The following is a 15,602-nucleotide window of genomic DNA, read 5'->3' as shown; positions in this document are numbered from 1 at the left end:
CTCGTTTTTTCTCGTAGTTTATCGTGTGCCAGTGTTCTGGTATTCAAATAGTACAAAACATGTGTCAGAGGCCGAAGATTGCTTTGAAACACAAGACACAGTATAAAAACCTACCTAACACGGTGCCTTAATGGCAAGAAACTACGAGTAGCTCTTATGTTAATACAGTGTATATTTAACGATATTTATCTCTCACTGGATGGCTTACTTTTTGTTGATCTTGCCTAAACGGAACTTAAACTATATAAATACATATCTTCATGTATATACATACATACATACATACATACATACATACATACATATATATATATGTATATGTGTGTGTGCGTGCATATATATATATATAATATATATACATATATATATATATATATATATATATATATATATATATATATACACATATATACATGCACACACACAGATATGTTCACAATTGCACTGTTTCTCTCTTCTGGGAATGGGTATAATTTGTGAATAATTCCACTTATTTTTTTAAAACTATTTCTCCATTAATTATATTCCTGTTTCTTGTTACGATATTACACTCATTGTTCTGTTCTATTCGTGGTCCAGTTTGCAGTTTGCAGAAATATGAAAAAGCTAAAAACACACACACACACACACACACACAAAAACTTAGAAGAGAGAAATTGATATATGAGAAGAAGAAAATGGGCGATAGCAAATAATGCAATCAGAAAAAAAAAAAAACAAATGTAAAAAGACATCGACATCACAAACTATAAACTCGTTAAGGAATTACTAATAAACAAAGCGAGATAATTTATGCTAGCCATAATAGTATTAGATTTAGTCGAAATAGTAAATAACTCTAGAAAGATAAGAAAGAGCATATTTATTTAGACTGAAAATGACCCCTGCCACACATAGTAAAAATTACTTTAAGTAAAAATTACTGTAAGACCAAACAGATAAAAGTAAGTTATAAAATAATGAATAATATTTTGGACCTGAGAAGTGGAAATCACAAACTTAATTTCGTAATGATTGACAAAAGATGTAAAAGAAACATTTCTGAAATCTTTATAATCATTCTAAAAGAGAAATTAAGTCAATAATTTCGACAAAGATTGGCTACTGTCAAAATTGCTTTTCTTGTTTATCTTCAGATCAGTTTTGATCGAACAGACTTATAAGCAACCAAACAGAAGCTTCATGGTTTATGCTTTGTTACGGAAGTAATTCGGGGAAAAATATGAGTAAAAGGTGTATCTGGAGAAATCTAGATGTGAACTTGTAAAAGCATCCAGAAGAACTAAAGCATTATACTAAAACTATTCTCTATGGGATCGCTTAGCTTGTTAAGAATAATAGTCGAATTCTCAAAAATTATACTCTATCATCTTAAATAAGGGAAAGACATACTGGGAAAATGTAATTCTACAATTACAATAACCATAAAAGTAGAAACAGTCACGGATGGAAAGTTGGTGTTCAGCAACATTAATGTTTTGCAGTATTTTGCTTCGTTCCTGTAACTTTCAGGCTCAATCAAAACCAACGTGGAGCTACGTAACCTCTACTGCAAATATTCGTAAGTACAATTTCTCTGCACTAGTTTTCGTTCTATATATTATAACTACGCTTTTGATTTCTTGAAAAATCCGGCATTTTCGAATTTATTTCGTCTTTGGTAACTCAAATGTTGATTATTCAATTTACATAAACATTATTACATGTCAGATGCATTTCGCATTTGTATGTCACCACAAAGAAATGCTAAAGAATAATAAACTTTAGATTAATACTGACTTGCTAAAGTTACACTTGGTTGATGTAGAGTTTATTTGGTGATTGTTTTCAAAGCAACATTAATTTCTTGATGACTAAAACTTCTCCTTCTAGATAGTATTTGCATTAATGGCCGCGATTTAAAGATGTCTTCTAAATGGAGACAAGTGAACACGTTTTACTCTGATTAAGGTAATGATTCGAATAAAAATAAAATTGATTGTGAAAATTTAAAATTGGAAACAAATTTAATAATAATCATAATTATGATGATGATGATGATGATAATGATGATGATGATGATGATGATGATGATGATGATGATGATGATGATGGTGATGATAATAATAATAATAAATGTACGTTTATGTATATGTATATGTATGTATATATATATATATATATATATATATATATAGATATATATATATATATATATATATATATATATATATGTATGTATATATATACATACATAGTGTGTATTCCTTTGATCACCTGCTTCTAAATCATTCTTTATCCAATCAATACATTTAACTGTATTGTTCATATTTATTGAGGCTTTCGTTTCAAACCACTGGCTTGCAATCTACTGACAGACAGTGATTAAAAAATAAATAAATTCTAATTATGCTAAAATTATTGTGATTCAAACCACTTTATTTTTATTTAGATTATTTCGATAATACCCTTTCGAGAGGACAAAATAATTTTTAGTGATTCACTCAGCATTTTAGGAGCCTGAGATTAAGATAAATCATATAAGACTGGCGTTCATATATTAGTTCTTTAAAGTGTGCTAATGAGATTTGTCATGGTCGAAAAAAAAAATGCTTTTTTGATTACAAATTATTAGTCTTAATCTCTTCTTCATTTTCTGCTGTCACTAGTCGAACGAACGTTAAAGAATTAGTGAAGATGGAATTCAAGAATTATAATCAAAGTTAATATCATTAAGAAGTTGCATGTCTTGTTAAGTAGTTCACAATTTAATACATGCAGTCTCTTGAATCAGGATAATAAACCTCAATGTTCTTGAAACAGAGTCGGCGTACCCATCCAAGTGATTGAAATTTTCAGTCATTTTAGTCGAGGAAAATTACAAGATATAAAAATTTTTAACATCGACACAAAAACAAAATTTGCAGTGAATGGCTAGACAAGATTGAATCAACCCCATTTGATGCTTGACGTTCATTTTTCATTTTCGATTGCGGAGACATAAAGAGTTAATCTGACATTGGTGTGAATTACACACAAAATGGAGGAAATCGAAACTAAGTACTGTACGGTATCCTTTCTGCCACTCCACGGCTTGGATAACCAGATAATATAACAAGAGACAATTAGGCACATCCCTAAAAAAAAATAATCACAACGACAGGCTTTAAGCTACTGGTAAGTAAGGCGGCGAGCTGGCAGAATCGTTAGCACGCCGGGCGAAATGCTTAGCGGTATTTCGTGTGCCGTTACGTTCTGAGTTCAAATTCCACCGAGGTCGACTTTGCCTTTCATCCTTTCGGGGTCGATTAAATAAGTACCAGTTTCCAACTGGACTCGATGTAATCGACTTAATCCGTTTGTCTGTCCTTGTTTGTCCTCTCTGTGTTTAGGCCCTTGTGGGTAGTAAAGAAATAGGTAAGTAATGGTTCAAGAAAGGACCGACTAAAACGGAGGTGCGTTTTATTAGCTTGCGAGCCTTATAATCCGTCAAATACAGAAGGTATTTTCCTGTAGAAAGTTTTCCTATTATCCACGTGTCGTTCTGTTCAATAAAACTGTTCATAGATGCTTGCTGGTTTCTGTTTCAAAAGCATTACTCGTATTATATGTTGTTACATCTTAAATAATCAGCTCTATCTTTTTTTAAAAGCAAACTGTAGACATCTTAGAGTCATATTTCGTGACTGACAAATATAATTGCAGATAGAAGTGTAAGGTATTATAATTTGCTTTTCTCATTAATGTTTATATTTTAAGCTTCTGATAATATATATACGTATATATATATATATATATATATATATATATATATATATATATATATATATATATGTACACACACACACACACACAATACACATCTTTTACTTGTTTCTGTCATTAACCCGCGGCCGTGCTGGGGTATCGCTATGAACAACTTTAGTCGAACTAATCGACCTCAGTACTCAGTTTTGAAGCCTGGTACTTATTCTATCGCTCTCTTTTGCCGAATCACTAATATTACAAGGACGTAAACACACCAACACCGGTTGTCAAACGGTGGTGGGGACAAATACAAAGACACACACAGTACACACACACACACACACACACGACTGGCTTCTTTCAGTTTCCGTCTATCAATTTCACTCACAAGGTTTTGGTCGACCATGTGGTTGAAAATCAACCAAACCACCACTCCTGCTCCTTCACCCACGCCCGCGACTTCAGCCGCGCTTGCGCCATCAGCTACGCCTGCGCCTTCAGCAACGCCAAACAGATAGTTATCTTTAAAAAAAAGCATTACTTTCGTAGTGATTTTAAAGCTGAATGAATGCCTCGTAAGACAGCTGTGTTAGTCCTGTATTATTGCAAAAGCTAAAAGACTGTAATTGATATCGAATATTTTACAACAAAGCAGCAAATTCGTGAAAACTAATATGGAAAAATATATTGAATATATTTAAAAATTGACCAATTCTACGATATATATTTAAAATCCAGTTTTAATGAATATGTCCTCCCCATTGCCATTGCAACTTTATATATGTTTATATCAGTTGCGTTCTTTTAAATCTTACTGTGTATTCTATATTAATATATTGTTATATTTCGGAATGGTCATATTGCCAGTTTAGCCAATAAAAACACACGCACTATATATTTGGTGCTATTTTGCTTCAGTGTTATTTATTTTTTACATTAATCTTAATCTTATTTCGGCCAGAGTTCTTTCGTCACACTCCTGTGACCGCATCAGTGGTCCTTTGTTTTCTTCTTTCTTATTTGTGTCTCTCCTTACTAACCGTCAGCCATTTTGTACTTCTATTGTATGTCATCATTTGCGCATGCTTATATTTCTATGTGCGTTTATTTTTATTTAGTGTGTGTATGTGGGGGGATGCCTGTAATATTTGTATCTTCTGTTTATATATGTACATGTTTCAAGACTTTATTTGTTGTTACTTTTTATTAACAGAAACTGAGTTCACCAAAAGTAATTTCGCAAGCAAATGCTTACACCAAAATTTATATGTTTACATTGATATTGCAATACATATATTTTAATATATTCAGCTTCTTTTCCTGTTTGTATTGAATATTCTTTTAGTCTTTTACTCGTTTCAGTTATTGCAATGTAGTCATATTGGGGCACCACCTTCAGGGGACATTATCGGATTTAAGGATCTCTGAATGCTATATAATCACACCACATCATGAATATATTGAATTTAATTCGAAATGTTTTAACAGTAGATAGATCCAAACCTTCGGCTACGTAGGAAAAGGTACTATATATTTAAAAGTGATGAGTTGAACACGAACGCTACAAAATCGAAACAATTTTTCTTTTGTTATTTTGACCAAGCAGACCTATGATCATATGATACTCCAACTATGACGATCTTATCTTATTTTTAGACAATGGATCCAGGATCACATCAACCAATATGTCCTTTCTCAAGACGATATGACATGAGTTGAGAGAGATTTGGCTGCTATTTCTAGAAAGTCAAGCAACCACTTAGAGAATCCTTCGTTGGAACGTTATAACATTGCTGCTGCTGCCGTTGCTGTTGAGCGAACGGTCGTCGTCCCAGAGCTCGTAAGATGGGAGAAGTCCGAAACGTGGTCCTTTGCTATTCGTAAGACCCGCAGAAGAGAAAGCAGGTCAACCCCCGACACCGAGAGCATCGACGGATGGATGAATGCGCATCCAGGCTCAGCGGTTGCGTAAGGAAGTCGTGGACAAGAAACAGGAAGAAAGAGTGAGAGAAAGTTGGAGCGAAAGAGTACAACAGGGGTCGCCACCACCCCCTGCCGGAGCCTCGTAGAGCTTTAGGAGTTTTCGCTCAATAAACACACACAACGCCCGGTCTGGGAATCGAAACTGCGATCCTCCGACCGCGAGTCCGCTGCCCTAACCATTGGGCCACTGCTGGTGATGATTCTTAGACAGCTGTAAAGTAAGGTCGGTCGTCTCTGGAACAATAAGAAAAAAGAAAAAAAAAACTCTAAACCTTCAACACATTTTTTCTTCCACCTCATTATCCTATATTCGAAAATTATTTACAGGCGATATAAAATATTAACAGTACGAGTATAAAATCTGCATTTAACAAAAGTATATTTATAAGAAATGCATTTAGAAAAATGTATTTGCAATGCTGAGGCAAAATTTAGTCTTAAATAAAGAGGATAATATAATTTGGCAACTTTATTCGTATTAAAAATAGCTTTACTAACTAAATTTATAAGTGAATAGATTAAACAAGGTAAAGAGCAGTGAACAATAGCTGTGCACTCGTCAACCACTTCACATTGAACAATTCAATAATGAAGTTGCACATTGAATACCATCACTTATCTTAGGACGTCTTCACCTCAGGTTTTCCGTTTAAAATGAAAAAAACGTAACCATAGAGGAAGAGAGGAAAGAGAGAAGGAGAGTGAGAGAGAAAATATAATTAAGTTAAAAGATCTGTGTGTGTGCGCGTATAGATATATATGTATATATGTATATATGTATATATGTATACTCACATATGTGTGTATAGTTAATGCAATCTTCACCACAAGCCTTCAGCAGACCTCTTCAAATAAGTTTCAAAAATTTAAGAACGGAGTAATGATGAGTTGAGAGTATGTTCTGAAGTAATTCTGCTCTTTTGACCTTGTGCATTGCTACAAGGGATCTGTAAAAATGTAGAAATACACTAAAGAAGACAATCAGTTGAAGAATGCGAGGAAAAATATCGAGAAAAAGAATAGAAGAAGGAAGAAAGAAATGATGAGAAAATTTGGAATTTAATAAGCGAATTTTCTGTTCTTTAAAAAGGCAAATAACGGATGTGTAAATAGTTCTTATGGAGGGAGACAATGGAATGTGTGTATGAAAACATATTTTGTATTGGTGTAAGCGATGTCGTTTTTTAGTTAGAAATGTACTGTAAAATGGTACATATTCAGTAACTATGGGAACGTGACAACATAGTTGAGATCATTGTGTTTGTCTACGAATGGAATATTGAATATTTACAAATGTTAAAATACGAATTAGTTATTCTTGTGTCGTTGACCATTATTCTTCCTCCAGCTTTTACTATCAACTTTCAACCATGTTGCAAACCAAAAATTTTGATCTGAGTATAACTTTCTCCCTTTCACCTAACCGTGTCATTGTCTCTGAAGAGAATATTAACGCTTCTCTTCCTCTTTAACCATGATTAAAAATAAAAAAAACAGTGAATAAAGGGAAGATGTTATTAAAACACAAGTCTGAGGGTTTAAAAGTTAAGAACGTTTGGACGTTTGATATGGTATTTGGTGTTACCGTGGTTAAAACCAAGATTTGTCAGTCCGTAATATTTAAATCACCAAATGTAATTGAAACAGATAGAAGACAATGTTCTAGAAGAGAACAGCTTTATTTTTACTTCATCTGAAGCCTTAAGTTACATGCATACATATACACATACATACATACATACATACATACATACATACATACATACATACATACATATACTCATACATACATACATACATATACACATACATACATACATACATACATACATATACACATACATACATACATACATACATACATACAGACGTACGTACATGCGTACGTACATACATGCATGTATGTATATGTATGTATATATGTGTATATCTATCTATATATATATGTATATATATATATGTATGCATGCATGTGTGTATGTATACATACACACATACACACACACAAATATATATATGTATATATATATATATACATACATATATATATATGTATATATATATGTATGTATATATGTATATATATGTATATATGTATATATATGTATATATATATGTATATATGTATATATATATATATATATATATATATATATATATATATATATATATATATATATATATATATATATATCAGTCATGAATAAATTATTTTGGTGGTTATTAGCATGCGTAAAGGCAAACCTGTCAGCGCTACTCATTATTTGTTTATGTTTTCTCAAGTATTGGCACCGATCTGTTGACCTGTACCATACTCTGTCTTATAGCTTGAAACATTGTCCAAAGTAATTTCGTCACTGCGTTACAGTTAGAGATATATAAAAAAGGTAAAAAAATATATGTATATATAAATATAAAAAAATAAACGAAAAATATATTTGAGAAGAGGCGAAGGTCTCAGTGTGTCACGAGGTTACTGTAAGATCGATCATAGGATTTTTCGACTAATTTAACACCCGTGACATCTTTTCAGTTTTTATAGATTAACAATTGCTAAATCTTTTTTCTTCTCTGAGAATAATATTGTTTATAGAAACAATTCTGTTTTAGATGTAAGCATTTGATTAATTCGACAAATCTTACGGTAATAAATCATCCATTATCAATTCAGAGAAACATTACCTATCTACCAATCAATCATTCATAAAACCTACCATCCTAGTCACCTATTTATACGCACGCATATGCGACATACACACCGCACAGTTACATACAGATACACATATGTCTAGGAATGTGTATGTGTGCTTGCATAGAAGTTGCAAATCATTAAAAAAGGAAAAAAAGCAAAACGAGAAAAAATGTCTGCATCTTATTTCCAAGTTTTTTCTTCTAAATTCTTTATCTTTGTTATGTTAGTGTAGTTTTTGTGGTGGCTGTAATCAACTTTTGTTTAACTTTTCTTTGATAAATAAACTTCATGGTAGATATTGACTGACTGAGACCCAGTCTTCACTCCAGAACTTTGCCATGACCCTAGTTCTATCATGGCGCCCAGCTTAACACAATTTCCTGATACATTCATTAGCTGAGAGAAGTCCAAATTGCTGCAAGTATTCTGACCAGATTTTCGACCCCCACCTTCCTGTCCAATTTTTTTCTGCTGATATTTATCATCACATGTTCAGGCTGGCCATCAGCCTGCAAGATTGTAAAACAGTCTACCAGTCTGAAGTGGAGTTGTGTGAGGGTGCAAAGATCTTAGGTATTGTCCCACCTCCTCTCACTAACTTGTCAAAATACAGTTGAAAAGCAAAGGGCATGTTATGAGGGAAGGACTGTATTATACTTTATTCCAAACAATATTATTGGTTTGAATGTTTATGAGTGCAGGTATGGCCGTGTGATTAAGGAGTTCGCTTTGCAGTCACATCCTTTCGGTTTCGATCACATTTTGTAAAAGCTCAGATAAAAGCCTTCTACCTTGGCCTCGAGTCGACCAAAGCCTTGCAAGTTAAATTTGATAAAACGGAAACTGCTTGGAAGCCCTCGAAAGAACTGCTCCTGCTATTTTGTATTAGACATATTCAGTCGACCGGTTTAAGTCCACCACGTTCTTAGAAACGTATCGTGCCACTAATAATATAGTTGCCGTAGAATATCAAGCAATGCGATTCACTGTTGTGCTCAAAATTATACAAATACAGTATTTTGTAACAATTATATTTTACATTTTATAATTATGCAAAATTCTATAATACCTAATTAATTTAAAATCCATACCAGAATCGATGTAGTTGGTGTTGCTTTTGCTGTTGTTCGTTATAAAGCGGTTTTTTTTTAAAAGATGATTGAGTGTGGCCAAGGTGACGAATTGGCAGAATCGTCGGATCATTTCATAGAATGTCGCGCGCTACTGACGCCAACACTCTGCATTTTGGGTTCAAAACCCGCGGAGATCAACTGTCTTTCATCCTTGCAAGGTACACGAAAAGACGTACTAATTCAGAGCGATGTACATGCAGAACTGTCAGAAATTACACGTGCAACCAATTCCGGCCCTTTGTGTTCTGATAGCAACGTCTACGAGGACACTGGTGGCAAGCTGTATCGGCCCTAAGATGGCGAGCCTTCTCTTGCACAACATCGGTGGCACTGACAGGAGATGCTTGTCTTCTACAAAACAAATCTTGCTAGAGCACGGTGTTCGTATAACTTATTTTTGGCAGAGAAATGGGGTTCTACAAACGTATTTTTCTGTTGAAGGCCCGCTTTGCTTTTGCAGTAACATTCGAATGTTTATCACAAAATCCTGCAGAGTGGCGTTTGTTTACTAACTCTTCAAAACGAAGTTTAAAAGCGGTACTTCTCCATAATAGTAATTTGAATTCCTATTGCACACTCCGTTCATCTTCATGAATCACATGAGAACATGGAACTTTTACTTTATGCCATTGCCTATGAAAGATACTCATGGAAAATATGTAGAGATTTAAAAGTCATTGGAATTATGTTCACAAGTATTCCAGGCGTGACTACCCCATAATTTTAAGGGTATGTAGGGTTATGATATTTACTGTGCCATTTTAAAAAATCTTTTAGTAGCCAGGGATACTTAGCTCTATTTCTAACAAATTGAACGACCATATAGAGTAACTTAACTTAGAGGTACTTATTGTTATAATTGTTATTTAAATAAACTAAATAAAATATGACATTTTTCTTACACTACACACGCGCACACATACACACACACACACTTTCTCTCTCTCTGTATATATATATATATATATATATATATATATATAATATAATATAAATTAGAGATAAAATCACTATTATGCAACTCAAACAGTGATATACATAAACCAAAACATAAATAACAAATAAAAATATAATTTTATAAAACATATAAATGAATGACCATATATATATATATATATATATATATATATATATATATATAGATATATATATATATATATATATATATACAGAGAGAGAGAGAGAGAGAGGAGAGAGAGAGAGCGAGAGAGAAAGGCAGATAGATAGACAGACATATCTATCTATTTCTCTGTCTATCTATCTGCCTTTCTCTCGTTCTCTCTCTCTCTCTCTCTCTCTATGTATATATGTATATATGTATATATATATATATATATATATATATAATACATATATAGTACAAGAGAGAGAGAGTGAGAGAAAGGCAGATAGATAGACAGACAGACAGATAAATAGATAGATATACTGGGGTACTGTCATCAACTGTTTTCTGTCAATCATATTAATCCAACGAATTAATGATTTATGACTTATTTCAGTCTAGTATTTATGTTAACCATACCTGTTTACTGAAAAGCTTAGTTACTATTTTTGATATAGAGAAAGGTAACTCGATACCCATGTATATACACTGGTTGGGATAAACACACACATATACATACCACATACATATTTACACTATAATATAATATAATACGCACACACATATACGGCGCACGCATACAGACACGTACTCACATCCACATATATTTCAATAATAATCTTTCATGAATGTTTCTCGCAGAACTAATTTAGTTCCAATTCCTTGTTACGTGGTATTTTAATTGTTATTTAATACACTGTTTGCGGAATTAATTAACTTTCAATTCAACAATGAAATATTCATTATATTGGAAAAACATTAATTTCTTTCTCACTATTAGTTTTGAATTTGATTACTCGATGGGTTTTGGTAGTTTTAGGTGATGTCAGAATAATGGAGTGTATGACCAAAATTACGACGATAACTAGTCACGGTTCCGTAAGTTCCGCGTTCGAATTAAGGTGAGATCAACTTTATTGCCTTGTTTCTGTATTTTGTTTCCTATCCTTATTTGTGAAAAACTTAGATGGCTGAGGATAGTGCCCATGACTTTTGTCAGGTCCTTCGAAACTGATCAGAGCAAAGGAAGAGAGGGTGTCATCTGCTGATCAGATCTGGCTGGAATGTTTGCAACAGAACGAACCTTTTGGTATACAAAGACCTCACGATGATATTATGCTGGATTATGTGGATGTGCGTATATGTTTGCGTGTGTGTGCGGATGCGTGTGTGCGTATTATATTATAGTGTGTATACATAAGTTCATATATATATATATATATATATATATATATATATATATATATATATATATATAATAGAAATATGTTACAAAAAGAAAATAGAAACTACACGTGGAAATGTAAAGGGAAAGTAAGAAGAAAAATGAACGAAAATGCACATAAGAAATAAAAAAGTAAAGGCTTTTTTATGAAAAGTAACGATAGATATATGCAATTAGATGAAGTGAGGTAGGAATAAAAGTAATAAAAGTCATTATTGGGAATTGTTGAAGAGATTTAAAGCATACCGGTTTCGTAAATTTACTAATCATTGCTTTGGGTGCATTCAAAGCAATGATTAGTAACTTACGAAACCGGTATGCTTTTAAATCTCTTTAACAATTCACAATAATGACTTTTATTACTTTTATTCCTACCTCACTTCATCTAATTGTTTTGGAAGCACTCCGTCGGTTACGACGACGAGGGTTCCGGTTGATCCGATCAACGGAACAGCCTGCTCGTGAAATTAACGTGTAAGTGGCTGAGCACTCCACAGACACGTGTACCCTTAACGTAGTTCTCGGGGATATTCAGCGTGACACTGAGAGTGACAAGGCCGGCCCTTTGAAATACAGGTACAACAGAAACAGGAAGTAAGAGTGAGAGAAAGTTGTGGTGAAAGAGTACAGCAGGGATCACCACCATCCCCTGCCGGAGCCTCGTGGAGCTTTAGGTGTTTTCGCTCAATAAACACTCACAATAAACACTGGGAATCGAAACCGCGATCCTACGACCGCGAGTCCGCTGCCCTAACCACTGGGCCATTGCGCCTCCACATCTAATTGTATATCTCTATCGTTACTTTTCATAAAAAAGCCTTTACTTTTTTGATTTCCAATGTGCATTTTCGCTTATCTTTCTTCTTATTTTCTCCCTATGTATATATGCACACACACACACCACACACACACACACACACACACACACACACACACACACACACACACACACAAACACACACACACACACACACACAAACACACACATACACACATGTATATATATATGGAGGCAATGGCAAGGTGGTTAGGGCAGCGGACTCGCGTTTGTAGGATCGCGGTTTCGATTCCCAGACCGGGCTTTGTGAGTGTTTATTGAGCGAAAACACCTAAAAGTTCCACGAGGCTCCCGCAGGGGGTGGAGACGATCCCTGTTGTACTCTTTCGCCACAACTTTCTCCCACTCTTTCTTCTGTTGACCTGCTCGCTTAGCCAGTGGGGTGGCATCATTTGAAGGCTAAAACAATGCGAAGCGCACTGTGACCAGCGATGTGTAGCAACATCTGATAGCCTGGTCGGTCACGGTGATCACGGTGATATATATATCTAAATGTTTATGTGGTATGTACATGTGTGTGTTTATCCCAATCTGTGTATATACACGGGTATCGAGTTACCTTTCTCTATATCAAAAATAGTAACTTAGCCTTTCAATAAATAGATAATAACATAAATACCAGACTGAAATGAGTCACAAATCATTAATTCGTGTGATTGATATGATTGACAGAAAACAGTTGAAGACTGCTCCAGCATATCTATCTATCTATCTATCTATCTATCTATCTATCTATCTATCTATCTATCTATCTATCTATCTATCTATCTATCTATCTATAACCAAAGCATTCTATATGGGATTAGTGGAGGGGAGGTACGACGACGAGCTCGGGGCAAACCTGGGCGTCGACGAGGAATACCTGACCCGCCTGTTTCAAACGACTTTCGGCCCGGGACCTATGGACAACTTCCAGAGATCCCTGGCCTGGCGGTGCTACCGAGAAGCGCTACCCGTTCGGGATAAGCTCTATAGGCATGGCTCGAGAAACACGGGGCCGACCTGCCCGAGATGCGGTCAGAGCGACGAAATCGTGCAGTGTCCAGCAATTTCCGACCTGTGGGCTTATGTCGAACGACTGCTGTCACGTGTGGGACGTGTCGGTTTATCAGCCGAGTCTATCGTTAATATCGTCACGCCTCCTTCCTTCAAACGGGAAGGAAGAGCTATTTTTATCATACTTGTGGCTATGGCGAAAGAATGTATCTGGTGGACGCGCCTGAAAGGATTAGAGACAAACACTTTCCTCTCTGGTCAATCTCTCATCAACTTCTTCAGTATCACTTGAAGAGGAAAGTGAGAGTAGAGAGGCAAGTTTTGTCTAGTGAATGGTTTTAAAAAAAGATGGGTGAATGTAGCAAGGATGGCACGTATGAATGACGAAGCCACCTTGACTATGATTCTATGAACCATAAAAATTAATACAGAGAGTTGCTTATTTGGAAAAAAAAAAAAAAAAAAAAAAATATGTGACTTCATTGACCGAGGTTACCGTGGTCTTTTCCGTAGGCTTTTCTTTCCACGGGTAAACCTCACCTGTCCTCCCCTTTACACTTCATATTGACATTTCTGTGATAACGATCCCTATTATTCATTTTTTTTCTCCCCCCCTTTTTTTAACCCCTCCCCTTTTTTTGTCCTTTTTCTTTCCTTTTACGATCCCTTTTGATCGAAAACCACCACTCTCCTTTTTTTACCCCCAAAAGAAAAGCTCTACCTTGTAATTTTTCTATCTGTGTGCAGCCCTGTGTGGCTAATAAAGAAACATATATATCTATATCTATCTATCTATCTATCTATCTATCTATCTATCTATCTATCTATCTATCTATCTATCTATCTATCTATCTATCTGTCTGTCTGTCTGTCTATCTATCTATCTATCTATCTATGTATCTATCTATCTATCTATCTATTGTACTCGGTTTTAATCAATTAGACTTAGGATTAAAGCATTCCAATGGTGACCACCTCCTCTTTTATTCATGTACATTGAACTTTGGATGCTTGTTTTATTCCATCGCCCTGTTTGATACAACCATCTGGTCTTTGAATGCCTGTAGCGGAGTTCAGCCTGTTACAAACATTTGCACTAAGTTCTGGGTTTGGTAATAGGTCATTCCGTGTCCCCTACTATCTTGGAAACCCCGAAAATAAAAGAAAAGTCATGGTGCTACCTTTCTCAAAGTAACCAAATAGTATAAAAATTGAAGACTACATTAACTAACGCGTCTTTTTTTTTAAAGACGTTTTTTAAGATACTATTAAATGAGAGAAATTTAGCTACTCTTTCTAGTAAGCCGAGCAACCAAGTAGAGGATCCTTGACGACTCATTGATTTCGGATTTCTCTTTTGCAATGACGATAAAATAAATACACATCATATATAGAGAGCCACTCATTAAATAATATCCCATCTTGTGATTTTGTGACAACGTGAATATTATGGGTCTAGTGTCTACTAGTATAGTATTAAATCATATTCAAATAATTTAACAAAGCTTTCGAATATATGAAGGAAATTTTATGGTATAAGTCGAGAATTGATAGAAAGATATGATTGCGGAACACAGACTGAGCGTATAGAATTTACATAATTTGAATGAGTAATGAATAAAGTGAACAGTTTAGTTTGTAGAGTTTCATCTATCATCCTTGACACACATAGAGGAGAAGAATAGCACCTGCTATACTATACAATGACACCTATCATTGTAGTCACTAAGAAAGACATCGGCTTTCTGATAACATGTGTACGTTATTTGTGCAAGCTACTCGAAATTTCAACTCGTTAACCGCAAACGCATTCGTCACGCTGCATATATAACTGTTTATCTGGAAATACGATTAGATTTTCAAAGGAAACAAAGAAGCCGGCAGCCATGCATTGTAAAGGTGTTAGA

Source organism: Octopus sinensis, linkage group LG2 (genome assembly GCF_006345805.1).
Source record: "Octopus sinensis linkage group LG2, ASM634580v1, whole genome shotgun sequence".
In the NCBI taxonomy this organism is placed as follows: Eukaryota; Metazoa; Mollusca; class Cephalopoda; order Octopoda; family Octopodidae; genus Octopus; species Octopus sinensis.
Note: the sequence above shows the minus strand (reverse complement) of the source record.